This window comes from Oenanthe melanoleuca, unplaced genomic scaffold (genome assembly GCF_029582105.1).
Source record: "Oenanthe melanoleuca isolate GR-GAL-2019-014 unplaced genomic scaffold, OMel1.0 S001, whole genome shotgun sequence".
Classification (NCBI taxonomy): Eukaryota; Metazoa; Chordata; class Aves; order Passeriformes; family Muscicapidae; genus Oenanthe; species Oenanthe melanoleuca.
The window spans coordinates 966,431-983,143 of NW_026612650.1; positions in this window are offsets into that span (position 1 = coordinate 966,431).

The window sequence follows — 16,713 nt, forward strand, 5'->3', positions numbered from 1 at the left end:
GGGATTGCTGACATACCTCATGTGAGATGAGCACTGTGACAAGGACAGGACACAAGGACAGTAGAACAGAAGAGCACAGCCTTGGAGAAACAGATCAAAGATGTCAATCAGGCAAACACAAGTCATTCAAAATGCAAGCAGGATGCCAGCTCAGCTCTGAAAGACTGCTGATAATGCAGAAATTATGCAAAACAAGGAGATTGCCATCATTCAAAAGCAGGGATCGAGGAACAGCCACCTTTACCAGATGTTGAAGACAGACCCCAATGAACCACATAAGGATTTGTGATAAAAGATACCATTATGTCAAATAAAGTCAAAGGAAGTGGGGATAGCTAATGAGGACGTAATCACCCTGTGTGATAAATCACTGTTTCCCTGATGCCCAGTACACACAAATGGATGAAGGATTACCAGTGTGACCACTATGCTGTAATAAGGAATACTTGCTTTCAAATACTCAAAACTGTGTTCAGAAGTTTCTATCCAGCACATTTCAGTATCAGTGCTGTCCTTGCCTTCATTATGTCCCTTGTACAGTTCCACAATAGCCCCTTGGTTCTATTGGGGTCCATATTGTCAAAATTATTCCTTGGTTCTGCACTGCCACAATTCTCTCCTTGGTTCCACGAAGCCTTGGTGTGTCACAACTTCCCCTTGGCTGATGAACTGCCATAGTGTCTCTTCGATCTGCAGCATTGCAATGGACAATTGGTTACCAGCAGCCTCGCTGGGTCACAATCAATATTTGGTTCCATGGGGCCCCAGTGTCCCAATGGCCCCTTGGTTCCATGAGCCTCGCTGTATAACAAGGTCCACTCAGTTCCATGAGGTTTTGTACTGTCAGCAATGGTCTCCATGGTTCTGCAGTGTGAAAATGCCTGCTTGCTTCCATGGGGCTCCTCAGTGTCAGAGTGGTGCCCTTGGTTCCATGATCTCTGCAGTGTCAAAATGCCCCAGAGTGTCCATGACCTTTTGTCCCATCAACCATGTCCTTTGTTCCAGTGAGGCTCCTCAGTGTTCCATTGGATCTGTGATTCCATGAGGTTCCATAGTGTACCATGATTGCCTTGATTCCAGGAGGTTCTGCTATGTCACACTGGACCCTTGGTTCCATGAGCTTCCAAAATGTCACCATGGTCTCCTGGGATCTGCACTGTCACAATGGACAATTGATTGCATGGGACCCTGCTGTGTCACAATAAACCCTTAGTGCCATGAGGTTCTGGAGTGTCACAATTGTATCCCTGGTTCAGTGAGGCCTTGGAGTGTCACAATGTCTGCTTGGTTCCATGAGCTTCCATAGTGTCACAATGGTCTTGTTTCTGCAGTGCCATAATGGACACTCGGTTCCATAGGGTTCCTAAATGTCACAGGTCTCCTTGGTTCCATGTGGCCCTGCTATTTCCCCATGGTCCCTTGGTTCCATGAGTTTCTGTGCAGTCAGCAATGGTTCTCTTGTTCCTATGGTGCCACTATGTCACACTGGACCCTGGGTTCCATGAAGTTCTTGAATGTCACAATGGCCCCTTGGATCCATGGGGTTCCATAGTGTCACCATGGTCTCCTTGGATCTGCATTGTCACAATGGACCATTGGTTCCATGTGGCCTGGCTGTGTCACAATGGTCTTCTTGATTCCACAATTCCCCTCAGTGTCACAATGGAGCCTTATTTTTCTGAGGCACTGAACTGTCACAATTGTCTCCTTGGATCCATTAGACCCTGCTCTGTCATGAGGGTGTCTTTGGTTCCATGAGGATACAAAAGCTTTGCATGAACATGGAGCAGCAACTGCTTAATACACCTGGGAACATCTGTCTGCATTCAGAAGAGGAGTTAAAGGTTAGAATGGCACCAGCAGCTTCCATCTGCAACAGAGATCCAGGGAAAGGACAGGGACAGAGAATTCAGCTGGAAGACTCAGAGAATTCTGCTTACAGACATCAGTTCTGGTCACTGTGTCCCTTGTAGAAAGGTGACATCATTCCAGGCAACCTGTACTAAGAATGTGGTTCCTGAGTGGGGTTTGTTGTTCACTGTTGTTCAGGAAACCTGCTCAGGCGTTTCCATTCTTTCCTCACCAACAGGAAAACTTCTGCTGGGCCTGTGTGCAGGCAGAGCCCTGAGGAGAGCAGGTGGGACATGGCAACAATATGTGTGTCCTTCTACAGAGCTTCGCTTATTCTTTCTCTCTTTCTTTCCTTTTTAATGCTCTTTATATGAAACAGTTTTGGGTATCTCAACTACTTAAGTATTTAAAGGTTTTAAGGTTAAATGGACAAAGTTTATGAAGTTACTGCTATGAGAATTTTTTTATGATAACTTGGATTCTGTATTAAATAGTTTTCCAAAATTCCTTGATTTTCTATACTTTGCCAGTAAACTTTTTGTGCCATTTTGACCTCTTGAGAATATCTGGCTGGGGTTTCTGCTGTGCACCAAACTCAAATAAAGGGACCTTTGGTCACCCCCAGCATTTCAGTGTTCTGGGGTGTTACAGCCCCGCAGGCTCACAATGGCCTCTTGTTCCCATGAGGCCCTGCTGTGTCACACTGGCCCTTGGTCCCATGAGCATCTGCAGTGTCACACAGGTTGGTGCCATTTGTCCTGTCTGCCCCTCCCATCCCAGTGCCCCAGGAACAGCCCCGAGCCACCCGTGAGGGACAGGCCCTGCTGGGCCAGGCCTGGGCTCAGCCCTTGGCCTTTCTGTTGCCTCCAACAGCCTAGGCCTTGCTCAGCATTGCAGTTCCTGCTCACAGCCTTTGGCTTCTGCAATCCTGCCCTCAAGGATCTGCTCTCACTAGTGCCTGGGGAGCCTTTGGCAGTCCCTGCCCTCAGTGGGGCCACTGATGCTCCAAGGGACTTGGAGTTTTGCTTCTGACTCCTTGGGCAGCTTCTTCAACCTTCTCTCAGTGCCTGGGGCTCCTGGGCTCAGCCCCAAAACCACCGTGGGGATCATTAAAATACAGAAAGCCCTCAGGAGCTCTTTGTCTTCCTTTCATTGTCTTCAAGTCTCCAGGGCTTGTGCAGCTGCTTGGAGTCAGTTTGGAATTCTGCTAAGGAAGGAGATTTCAAAGTGCACCGCATGATTTATTTATCTTTAATCACATGACAATTTTCTTATTTTCCAGTTCAGAGAGAAAGTGACAGAATCATTCTCCAAGTGACTTTAATGCTGAAGGTCTCCTTAGGAGGTCTGGGCACAGACATTAATAAGCCCCTGGCTTTCTGATCCTGTTTGGATAACCTGCTCCTCACCTCCATCCTCACCATTTCTGACATTGCCCATTATGGAATGGCAACCCAAAACATAATAAAAAAACCTATTATTTTTTTCTTTATAATACAATCTTATTATACAATAAAATATTTCCTTTTATGAAATTCTGTATTTCTATTACCTATTTTTTCTTTTTTTATTAAAACACCTATACTTTTTTAGCAACTAAAAATTATTAGTCCTTGGTTCTAAGCAGCACAATTCCTTTCATTAATTAATTGACTAAAATTGGCTATTATTTCACCTTTTTTTTTTTAATTCTAGTTCTTCTCATTTTTAGTCCTTCTGTCTTCTTTTTAATAGTTTTCTCAGACATGTTAAAAGGACCCACCTTGGGGTCCATGGAGACATTTCTGGGGAATATTTGGGGCAGATTTGGGTTTGGGGATGGCAAATAGAAGGAAGTTCAGGATCGGGATGACACTTGGGGAAGCCGGGTGGTCACTTGGAGGGGTATTTAGAGATTATGACGGATTATTTGGATCCGGTGGAGCATTTGAGGGTCCGTGGGAGCACTTGGAGGCCAGAGAGGGGAATGTGAAGCCCTCTGGGGTCCAGGCGGGCACTTGGGGGGCTCTAATGGGCTCTCTGGGGCGCAGAGAACGATGGGATCTGTAGGCACTGGTATAATACACTTTAAAGGGGCTGTGCAGCATCACGGGAGTTGTACGCACAGTTGAACTGGTTGTTTATTTGCACCACAGAGCATGATGGGAGCTGTAGTCCCGGAAGTGGCTCGGACGGGGCATCTGGGTGTCCGGGAATGCACTTGGGGACACTTTTGCATCCAAGGCATGACTGGAGGTCCTAAGGACGGAACATATATGGCTCAGGAGAACTTCACGGGTGGTCGAGGAGATCTAACTGGGCTCCTTAGGACACAGGGCACGGCGAGAGTTTTAGGCGCTCTAATGAGGCTCTGTCGGGCTGCAGGCTATGATGGGAGTTACAGGCAAAATGAAAAGATGGCAGCGACACCAGGAACATCCCCCGAGGCCCTGATCTCCCGCTCTGATTGGCTGCAGATGTGATGGGCAGGGTTATCGGCAAATGGGAGGCGGCAGAGGCGAGAACAGCCCATTCAACCCCTGCAGTCCCTCCCAGTACAGCCCAGTTCATCCCCACTACACCCCAGTACAACCTCAGTGCCTTTCCATACCCTCCCAGTACAGCCCAGTACAGCTCAATACAACTACAATGCCCCTCCAGTCCCTCCCAGTACAGCCCAGTTCATCCCCAGTACAGACCAGTAAAGTCCCAGTGCCCCTGCAGTCTCTCCCAGTACAGCCCAGTTCATCCACAGTACACTGCAGTCCCACCCAATACACCTGAGTTTATTCCCAGTCCCTTCCAGTTCCCCAGAGTGTCATCCATCATAAGCCTCAGTGTCCCCAGTTTGTCCCAGTATTTCCCAGTATCACCCCCAGTACATCCCAGTGCCTCCCAGAGGGTTCCCAGTGTTCCCCAGTATGTCCCAGTCCTCCCCAATGTTTGCAACAATACTTGAACTTCTCATGGTTGCTGTTGTCCTCAAACCCAGCAGTGGGGTCAGTGCAGTGTCCATGGCCACAGCCCCTGGCAGTGGCCAGTGCAGGTTGGGATGATGATCCACCCTCACAGCTGGACCAGGGCAGCTCTGGGGTGGATTTGGTGGCACCTTGGACTGGCACAACCCTGAGGAGTGTGTCTGATTGCAGAGGAGAAAATTAGGAGTTTTAGACTGCTTAAAAAAATAAAAAAATGTTTAAAAAATTAAATAAATAAATAAATGGGAAAAAAAATCTGTTTTTCTGACGGCAGCCTAGAGAATGTAGAGCAAGGATGTGTACCATGGATCAGACCTCAAGGCACAGCTTCTCTGAGCAGGCCAGAAATCCTGAGGAGAGACCCTGGATCAATATCAAACACTGAATGCTGCAGTCACCTCTGCTCTAAAGACAACAGTATAGAATAAACCTTTCAAAATAGGAATGTGTATTTCTCAGAAGCTCTTTGATGTATTTCTCCATAACTGGAGTTGAAAACCTTCCTGATGAACTGCACCAGACCAGAGGGAAATCAAGGCACAGCCATGGTTTGTTAGGAAACCTGTCAAGAGTTCTGTCAGAATTGAACTCCAAAGTTTCTGATACAATTCATGGGTCCCACTGAGGGACACGACTGAGAAAGTGTCCCCAGGTTCCAGTTAGAGCAGGAAATTGGAGGCAGAGATAACAGGTGAGGACAAAGAGAAGCCAAGTCTTGGTGCCCTGGGGCACAGCAGGGTCTGTGCCACCAAGGGCTGGGAGGAGACACCTTGTCCTGAGGCACTGGGGCCTCCTGGCACAGCCCCAGCAAGGCTGGGCACTGTCACCCTTGTGCTGCCCTCAGCATCTCCCCACATCCCAGTGGCCTCAGGGATCTGCTGGGACCAGTCCCTGGGGAGCCTTGGTCAGGAATGGCCCTGGGGGCTCCTTCATGCTCCCAGGGACTGCAGGTTTTTCAGAGGACTTTGGGTTTTGCTTTTGCCTTGGAGTCTCTGAGAGCTTTGTGCAGTCATGGCCTCCAATTATCTGCTTTAACTAGTCTCTTGAGAGCCTTTGTCAGTAACAACACTGAGTGGGGATTAATGCCTCTAGGTGCTTCAGTTTTTTAAGGTTCTTTACATTTTCCTTTCCAGTGAGTATCTGAGAACTGGTGGAACTCAAAAAGGGGGTTTCTTTTTGGTTTTTTGGAAGCAATCTCAGGCTCCTAAATTTCCCCACTGCAAACTGACATACTCCTTCTTTGTGTGCCAGCCCAAGTCTCTACCAAGGATGTTCCCCTTCCCCAAAATAGAATCCTGCAAGGAATGTTTGCGACCTTTGCACTCGTTGGTTCCCTGAGGCCTTGCAATGTCACAAAGGCCCCTTTGGTTCCCCCAGGTTCTGTACTGATCAATTAGATATTTGGGTCCATGGGGCCCCACAGTGTCACAATGCTCTTTTTGGATCCATGAGGCCTTGATCTGTCACAATGGACTTTTGGTTCCATGAGGTTCTGTGCTCAGCAATAGTCTCTGTATTTCCAAAGTGTCACAATGGACCCTTGGTTCCATGAGGTTCATTGGTGTCACCAAGGTCTCCTTGGTTCCAGGAGGCGTCACAATGTCACAATGCACCCTTGGTTCCATGAGGTTCCTGCAGCAGGACTTCCCCTATGGTCCAGCAGAGCTCATCTGTTCTGTCCATCAGCTGGGCCATAACTCAGGGCATCTTCCCCCTCTCAGGAATTGCTGAGATAACCCAGGCCGGACATCTGTCCTGTCCTGAGTTCTCTCTGGTGCCAGGCAGGTGGAATTCCCAGCTCACCATGAACAGCTTGTCTCTGGAGACTGAAGGGAGACTAAGCCTTGAATTTCTGAGTAACTCACATTTCACTTAAAAGACTATAAAAGCCACACAAAACTTTGACAAAGCAGAATTCTTCTGCATAGTCCCTGCACATGGACAGGGCTTCTCTCCCAATCTGGATGCATCTTTGTGGTTCCATTTCTGGAAGCTGAGTGAAAGGGCTCCATGTGTACTCCCTCATCAATTCGGTGGTAAGTTACATTGACTCCTGGTCTGTGCTATTTCTTCACTAGCTGTAATATAGGTAACTTTATTGTGCACTATGTTTGTATTTACCTGTACTTCTTTTGTTTATACTGTGCAGTAAGTAGTCCATTTAAAGATTCTTCTCTGTTTATGTTGATTCCATTCAGTAAATAATTCAGTTTAGACTAGACCTAAGCAGCCATTCTAAAGAACTTGTGAGCAAGAGCAATTTGGGTGCAGGTTGCCTGAAACAGAGCTACTGCCAGAAATCTGAGCATAAGACAGGATTTCTCTAAGCTTTCATTCCATTTGTAACATATTTCATTTAAAAACAAAAAGAGAGAAGATCTTTTTTTTCCACATTGATTCCTTTCCTGCTTATACACTGATATCACCAATATCCAGTTGACATTAATTCCCAGCACCTCCTAATGCAGTCTGAATAGATATGAAAATCAAAACCCTTTATGGCTGACAATCAATCAGACTCTGTCCCTACCCCCACCCCACCATTTCCTCCATCCAACCCCTGGCACTCAGAGCAGCCTTGTGCAAATCTGAGCTTCCTCCACTCCAGGCTGTGCCTGCAGCTTTCAGCTCCTTGGCACCAACTCCCACCTGCTTTCCTTGCAGAAGGAGCTGCCAGAGACACAGAGGGATGTTCATTTATTGTGAGCAAACAAACTAAGTGAAGGCACAGATCCATAAAAACATGCTGCATATTGCATTCACTTCCCACAGCAGACAGTCTCAGACCAATGGAAAACACATTCGTGCCCAGTGCCGATCCCAAGATGCCCCAAACCGTCCCTGCCCCGATTCTGCCCAGATTTGCTCTTTGCACTGTAGTAATGCTGGACAAGGTTTAGGCCACGGTGGACATGTCTGTTCAAATCTGGGCCTTGCATGCACCAGCCAAAATCTCTATTCAGTTGCTATGTTTTGCTGTCTAGTTATTTTTGAATATTTTACTGTTCGTTCACATGCTTCTTTCACACACAAGCTGTTTTTGTGTGTTTCTTAGTTTAGACCAGTGTTTATAACAGGTGCACGGGGTGAGAAAACTTTAGGAGTTTTTCAAAAACTTGTTGAAACCTCCCTCCAAGGCCCACGGAACTTAAACTATGCTAAATCAGGAGAGAAAAAGTTGAAAACACAAAATACCAAGATTAGAAAATTCAAGATAACAGGAGGCGACGAAGATCCTGAAGACTGCCAATTACAGACTTTTAGGGGTTTGAATGGGTGGATCAATGCCCTAAAATTACCAATTGTAAAGTGTGTCCCCACATGGGTGATGGTTCTAGAAATGTATAATTAGGGTGAATTGTAAACAATAAATGGGCTTCTGCAAAATCATATTGGTTTGCTGTCCAGAAGTCCTGTGTTTTTTCCTGCATTGCACACACGAGTCGCACACTGAAGTCAGGAGCTCCATCCATGCCCAGAAGGAGGAAAAGAGAGAAAGTGGCTGAAGAGCTCTCTTGTGCACAGCTACAGCTGCACTAATGCCAATATTCTGGGCTCACAGGAACATGATCCATCAGCCTGTGCAGCATCTGTTCCCTGGGTAGGAATCTGGCTGGATGGCCAGGCCCAAGGAGTGCTGGGCACTGGAGCCACATCCAGGGGTGTCCCCAGGGCTCAGGATTGGGGCCAGGGCAGTTCAGTCTCTTTCTTGCTGATCTGGACGAGGCCATCGAGGGCACCCTCAGTCAGTTGCCAGGTGAGCCCCAGCTGCGTGGGAGTGTGGCTGTGCTGCAGGGCAGGAAGCTCTGCAGAGGGATCTGCACAGGCTGGAGCCATGGGCCCAGGACAATGGGATGAGGTTCACCAAGGCCAAGGGCTGGCTCCTGCCCTGGGCTCACAGCCACCCCAAATCCCTGGCCGTGCCCTGCCCCTGATCCCCACAGCCTGTCCTGTTTCCTTCATCCCTGCATGGCCAGGGACTTTCTGGGACAAGGGAGCTCTGCTGTGGGGATGGAGGGAGGTGCAAGTGCCACCACTGCAGTGGAAACCACAGCTCATCAGGTTTGTGTCCTTTGGGGTCATGAACTGGTGAGACTCAGAGGCATAGATAGGTTTCTCTTCATGGCCAACATAAAAAATGTAACAATCGTATAATTTTAATAAACATTAAAATTCTTCCCTCAGCTCTGTGCAATGTCAAAGCATTATCTGATGTGTTCTTCATACACAAGGGATTTCCATTCAGGAACAGTTTTAGACAAAGACATTACAAAGGGTGATTCTGTGATAGGTGTAGACGCAGTTAATATTTTGGCTACTGTGGAACATTAGAGAACAACTGGAGGAGGCAATCTGGGAGCAATGGGATGGACATAGAACCACGTGGTCTAGTGAAGAGATGTCCTTAGACATGGCCATTTAAACAAGAGAGGTGGAATCACCCAAAAGAAGTGGGACATGGAATAATAGACAGTATGGTGGTAACACAGGTAGAAGGGGAGATCAGTATTTCTTCTCCTGCCATCAGTAGAGTTCCTGGAAATTTCTGTACTCTCCTAGTGGGAAAACTTTGACATTTCTTCAAGTACTCAAATGCCCCAGCTTATGAGATGTGCTTGTGCACTGTGCCGGCTGCAGGTCTGCTACAACCCCAGAGGGCTCCTGTCCCATAAACATCTGCTCTGGCCATTCCAAAATGGGGAGCAGCACGTTCCTGGGATCATCAGGGAGCTGAGGTTGGAAAAGAACCTCAGCAGGTCTGCAGCCCAACTTGTTAGAAACTGGGTCAGACCAAGTGGTTTAAAGCTTGCTTTGGTGTGAATTTGAAAATCCCAAAGGACAGGGAATGGGGCAGCATCTCAGAGCCTGTTGGAGCCCATGGGAAGAAAGGTTTTCCACATGTCCTGTCTGATCTCCCCTCATTCCCCTTCCACCCATTGTGTTTTGTCTCCCCCCAGGCCCCCAGTGAAGAGCCTGGCTCTGTGTTCTCCATCAGCTCCTGGCTGGCACTGCCAGGCTGGCATGAGAAGCCCCTCAGCCTTCCCTGCTCCGGGCTGGACAAGCCCAGCTCCCTCAGCCTCTCCTCACAGCCAAAGGGCTCCAGCCCCACCTTGGAGGCCCTTCCCTCACCCTGCTCCAGCTGCCAGACACCTTTCCTGCCCTGGGGAACCCAAACCAGGTCCCAGTGACCTGGATAATCCACGTCCTTGATGTCCTGGTCACTCAGCCCTGGCCCTTGTCCCTGTGTCAGGCTCTGGGGTTGATTTGTGGAACATCCTTGGGGGAGGCTGTGGCTCCAGGTGGACCTGGGGGATACAGAGGAACAGGAGACCCTGCTGGGCATGAACAGCCTTGGAATTCTCTGGGGAAACTGTGAGGGGGGCTGGGGCAGAGTGACCAACCCAGTGACCTCACACAGCCCTGCTGGGATGTCACAGAGCCCCCTGTGAGGTCACAGTCTGCTCTGTCATGGCACAGACACACCCTATGATGTCGTAGCTGCTCAGTGACCTCACATAGCCCACTCTGTGATGTCATAGCCCACTCTGTGACCTCAGTTTACAAGATGATAAATTGCCTACCTCAGGTGAGATAACACAATGCTTGTTCTCCAAAACCACTGGCCTCTGGAAACCACACAATGCCTGTTGTGTAAGAAGGGGAACTGGAATTCACCAGCCTCAGTGTCCTGCCAACTCAGCCAGGCTGACTGGAACATAGGGGTCCACGACCATCAGCGACCACCAGAGAGACTCCCAGGATAGAAGAACACATGGGTAAAGGGGAGGGGAAATATGTTAATGATCTGGGGGAAATGATTATCATATGTGTGTTTACTCCAGGATAATCAATGGATATGTGTGCAGAACACAGAATATAAACAGAAACTTTCCTGTACTCAGCATGCACAGCTTCAGGAGGAGCTGTCCCCTGAGCATCCAGCCAAATAAAGAATGCTGCTTTTTAATGCTGCATGGGTGTTAAGGACTTTTTTATGTGACCGAATTTTTAGCAACACTGCCGCTTCCCAGGAAAGCTCTGTCTCCTGCTGTTCACAGACAGAGAAGGGCTGGTGGGAGATGGGGTGGTCGGAGGCTGCCTGGGGTACAGTGACCATGAAATAATGGAGTTTTCAATACTGTGTGGAAGGAGGGCATCAACAAAATTTCTTCCCCAGACACAGGGAGAGCAGACTTTGGCCTGCATTCATCATAAAGATTTGGAGAGTACCAAATGAGGTACTGATTTTTATGTGAAACAGCCCTTAAAAACAAAGGTGTCCAGGAAGAAATCTTAAGGGAGAAGGAGCATTCTGTCCTAGTGTGCAAAAAGGTGAGACAGCAAGGAAACTGACTGGCCTTGCTGCACATGCAGCTGTTTGGAGGAACCTGGGGGAGAAAAAGAGGATGCATCTCCTTTGCACAGAAGGGCAGGCAACTGAGGATATGATTTAGGATACTGTTAGGTCATGCAAAAATAAAATTAGAGAGGCAAATTAACAATTAGGACTTAACCTGGCCAAGTCTGTGAGGGATAACAAAAGTTATTTTATAAATACATTAATGGCAAAAGGAGGGGTGAGACCAACATCCATTCTTTATTGCAGGGGATATGGTCACCAAAGATGAGGAAAAGGGTGAGGTACTTAATGCCTTCTTTTATTCAGTTTTAAACAATAAGCCAGGTTGTTCTCAGGACAAGTGTTCTGAGCTGCTAGATGGGGACAGGGAGCAGAACAGAGCCCCTGTGTCTTGGGGTGAATTTATGATGCTTGTATATCCCCAGTCGTCTGTTCTGTTAGTGTTGAATATTGAGTGCTGCAGCTTTAAGACTGGTTCCAGGAGTGAAGGGGGAGAGAAGAGGTGCAGAGTTTGTTATCAGAGACTGCACTTGTTCCCCTGCATCTTTCACACAGACTGTGTTGTCTGCAGTGGACAGCAGGAGAGAGCTCTCCTTTGCTCTTGGTTAGTTTTTGGCTAACTGAGGCAGAGAAGTTCCCTGAACTGTGGTTTCTTTCTTTTTTTTTGGAATAGTTTGAACCTGCTCTGGACTGAAAACCCAGAAGAGCACCAGGAGCTCACACCTGTGGCCCACCAGACCTGGCCTGGCCGTGGCATTTCCAGAGCTGGAGGGACTGAGAACAGACTGAGTGAGCTGGGCTGTAGCCCACAGAAGGGACATTCTGAATTTGTCATCTCTTCAGAGCAGCGAGAGGTTTTGCTGTTTAGTATTGTCCATTTTTGTGCTGAGAGGTGTTTTGTCTGTTAAATAAACAGCTTTTTTTTCTACGTCACTCTGAGGAAATATTTCCCCGAACCAGGTGAGGGAGGGACTGCTTGAATCTGTTTCCCAGAGGGACCCCATTCAGAGATTTTCTCCCTAAATTTGCCCTAAACCAGGACACCCTGTCATCCAGGAGGAAGCAGCTGGTGACTTGTTGAGCCACTCAGATGCTCACAGATCCCTCTGGACCAGATGGGATCCATCCTAGGGGGATGAGGGAGCTGCTGGATGAGCTCCCCAAGCTGCTCTCCATCATCTTTCATCAGTCCTGGCTCACTGGAGAGGTCCCAGAGGACTGGAGGTTCCAATGTTTGTGAAATGCAGGCACGGAGAGCTCTCAGGGCCTTGTGCTTTCAGGCTCAGAGACAGAAATGGATACAAGGTTTGAACTAAGACCTTGGAGAAGGCTTGGAGAATTAGGACATTGAAACAGACAAAAAACAAGGATATAAGTTTTTAATTTAAGTAGAAATATGTTTTAAGCAAACAGAGATATGCATTACGTAAGCAAAGCAATATGTTAAGTCAGAGAGTCAAAGATTTTAATGTTTAGCAAGAGAACCTTTTATAAAGTTAGTTAGAAGTTTAAGATGTATCAATATAAGTTTCTGAAGTGTTATATGTCCGGTTAGAAAATGATGCATTGCAGGAAAGCCACAAGAAGAAAAGCAATTAATGATTGGTATAAAAAGATGTTACCAGCTTGTGTAGAAGTATGTGATTGGCCAAAAAACTAACATAAGGCATTGCAACTAGGAATTTGATGGCTTCTGATATTATGGCATTAATTGTAACACCTTTAATGTCTCACCCTTCTATGACGCTGACGCCATGAGGCAATAAACCATCTTTTAAAAAAGTCTCTCAGCTGCCCCGTGTCTCATAATTTTGATCACCCAATAATTGGTGCACTTGTATTGAGGAGTAATTGATTTTATCAAGCTATCAGCCCCGAATGCAGCAGTTAAAGGCTGCTGGAATGAAACAGAAAATCTGTGGATTTAATTGCTCCTGAAATGGTGGAGGAACAGACTCTATTGGCTGTTGAAAGAAAACAGAAAACTGAGCTTGCAGTTGTGCCCAGCTGGAGCCTGTCTAAAGAAGAGCTGTGACAGGATGACAGGTGAGCTTTGGGGAACATGGGACAAGAAATGTTCAGGGAACAGGGAGACATTTATATTCATTTAAAAGCTTTGATAAGATCTAATTCACGTGCTGTGCCAAATCAAAAGACCTTTTATTCTGGACATTGAAAAATTTTGCAGACACTGTCCTTGCCTCTGCTTTTTCCAAGTCTCTTTGGGACTCTGTAGAATTAAAACTTTATGAAGTGACCACCCATCAAGATTTTGTGGCTGCTAAATTACTCCCAATAAGCCATATACTTGTTGACATTTTCAGTAAACAGCCTGCCTGCAGTGCTTCCTTCAGCTTCTCCCCTGGTTGGTTTCAGTCTTTGGATTCTGCTGTTCCTGTAGCTGCCACCTCTACCATGTCTGTGTTACCTTTAGATGCCTCTAAAACTGCTAATGAAGGGGAAAATGAGAAATTGAAAGCTGTAAATCTGTTGTGAGTATGCAACAGCAAGACAGTGATTCAACTCCTGAAGAAGAGATTGATTCAAAACAAGAGAGTGATATGTTCCTTCCTCACCCCACAGACCTCTTAAGTCTAGTAAAATTAAAAGAATGTCCAAAAACAACTGAAAGCTGACAGATTGCACTGATATTAGGTGTAAAGCAATCAAAGATGGTGACCTTGATTTAGCACATGAAAAACTTTTAGCTATCCCAGTAAGATACGGGAGACAGAATGCAGACTTGATGGGAAACTCAAAAATGAGTGTGCAGTGCCACCGTGTGACAACACAGCAACAACTCAGCAACCGGTGAATTTTCCAAGGTTGTGTTAACAGAAAGCCAGACAGAAATATCCTCAAGCAATGATTTTACATTACATGGATGATTTGCTTATTGCAGCACCAACCCAAGGAGAGATGCAAAAGACTCCTGACTGTCTTATTACAGAAGTTCAGAATGCTGGACTAGAAATTTCTATATCAAAAATACAAGGAATCTCACCATGCAAGTATTTAGTATGGCAAATATCAGAATAGTCAACAAAGGCCACAATAGGCCACAAAAAGTACAACTTGCTACTTGTGGTACCACTTTGCAAGATTTACAGCAACTTCTGGGAGAAACTAATTGGATTAGACCTGTTTTGGGAATTACTAATGATGAACGTGCATCACTTCTTGATTCATTAACAGGAGACTGCAATATAAAACTCCTAGAACATTTATGCCTGAAACTGAAAATGCTCTTGAAAAAATTACTGAAGCTGTTCAACAAAGACAAGCACACAGATGTACTATTTCTAAATCTTTTTTTCTAGGGATATTAGGAGAAGAACTGCAACTCTGTGGTCTCATTTTTCAATAGGACACTTCTGAAAAAGAAGTGCTGATAATAGAGTGGATTTATTATGCCTTACAGGTGGCCAAAGACAATTTTTATGTTAGAAGTGATTGCTCAGATCATAATCAGAGCAAGAGCAAGATTGCTAACTACAGTAGGCCAAGAATTTCGAGTGATTTATTTTCCCTTGAAAGAAGAATATTTTGATTGGGCTTTGCAAAATTCAGAAGACTTACAAATTGCATTGTTAGGTTATTCAGGTGCTTGCTCTACCCACTTTCTGAGTCACAGATGTTTGCAAGCCAAGCTGAGGTTTAGAAAAAAACCTATGTTGAGTGAAGTGCCTTTAGACACTGTAACAATCTTTACTGATGGTTCAGGGAAAACACACAAATCAGTAATAGTATGGCAAAATCAGAAAACTAAACCATGGGAATCAAGCATTCAAACAGTAGAGGGCTCCCCTCAAACTGTCGAGTTAGCAGCAGTTATCAGAACTTTTCCACTCTATTTCAAGAACCTTTTGATCTAATTACAGATTCTGTTTATGTTGCTAATATTGTTAGAAGAATAGAAGGATCAGTTAGAAAATATGTTAGCAATGATAATCTGTGTCATTATCTTACATGTCTTTATGGAATTATACAACAGAGAACTAACAAATATTTTGTTTCCCATGTTAGAATACATTTGTCTCTTCCAGGACTTTTAGCAAAAGGAAACGCAAGAGCAGATAAATTGACAATGGCTGTTACAAGTGCCTTGCCTAACATTTTTGAGCAAGCTAAATTAAGTCATGCCTTTTTTTAACCAAAATACATGAGTACTTATGCAAATGTTTCATGTTTCTAAGGATCAAGAAAAAGCAATTATAAATGCTTGTCCTGATTGTCAACTTGTGCAACCCCCTATGTCCACAAGACCTGTCAACCCACAAGGGTTACAAAGCCTGACATTATGGCAAACTGATATGACCAAATATCCATCTTTTGGGAAATTTGAAAACATCAATGTATCAATAGACACTTTTTCCGGTGCAGTTTTTGCCTCCTTACACACAGGAGGAACAGATAATCATGCTTGTCAATATTTTTCACAAACATTTTCTTCGTTACGAGTACCTCAGGAAATCAAAACAGACAATGGTCCTGCATATACAGCTCAAAAATCAGCCACATTTTTGGTACTCCCTACTCTGCCACGAGTCAAGCTATTATTGAAAGAACACATCACACTCTGAAATCTCTTTTAGATAAACAGAAAGGGGGAGTAGACAGGCAACTCCCCAGATGCAATTAAATAAAGCTTTATCTGTTTTTAATTTTTTTAACAGTTCCTTTGCAAAGCCAGATCCGCCAATTTAGGTATTTTTCTAATAGTACACAGGCAATATTAAAAGAAAATCCTTTAGTTTTAATTAGAAACCCAGAGAAAGGGCAAATTGAGGGTCCGTTTTCTCTACTAACCTGGCGCAAAGGTTAATGCTTATGTTTCCACAGGAACAGGACCTGAGTGGATTCCAGCAAAGAATGTGAAGCCATATCATGTGCAGAAACACATTGACAACTCCATGAACAGAGTAATAAAAACCACAGAGGTGAGAAACACAGAGACTAGTTAATGACTGATGTATTTTGACCCATCTGCTAAAATTGTGAACCTTGAGTTTTTATGTCAAATAAAAAGTGTGGGAATTGCTGGTATTGTGTAGTTTCTTTAGCAAAAGCCTGCTGTATATGGTGCTATTTTATTTTAGAGTCAGAAACAAGGTATAAAGTCATTGAGTTTTTGGTTGTAGTAGGTCACGAAGAAAGAAATAGCCCCTGTATCTCCACTCTCAGAGAGGAGTGCAGAAAAGAATTTTTGAAAGAATAAGGAAATATTCAAATTTGTAAAGTAGAATGCAAACAAAATAACTTAGTGGCTTATCTTTGTTCTCTCCGAGAGCAAGTTTGGGAGAAAACAAAAAAGAAATGTGTTGAAAGATTTTCTAGAGATAAAAGTGAAGCATGGAACTAAATCAAATATTAGACTTACACTGTTTTATTGTTGTGTTTGCTTTTAGTAGTGCAACATTGCCCATTAGTCAGCCCAAAACAAATGTTTAGGTGACTTGACCAAATGCATCTGGCTTGGACACTGTAGGTTTAGCCACTACAACTCCAGAAAATCCCTTTTCCACTTGTTTAGTGAGGCTTCCT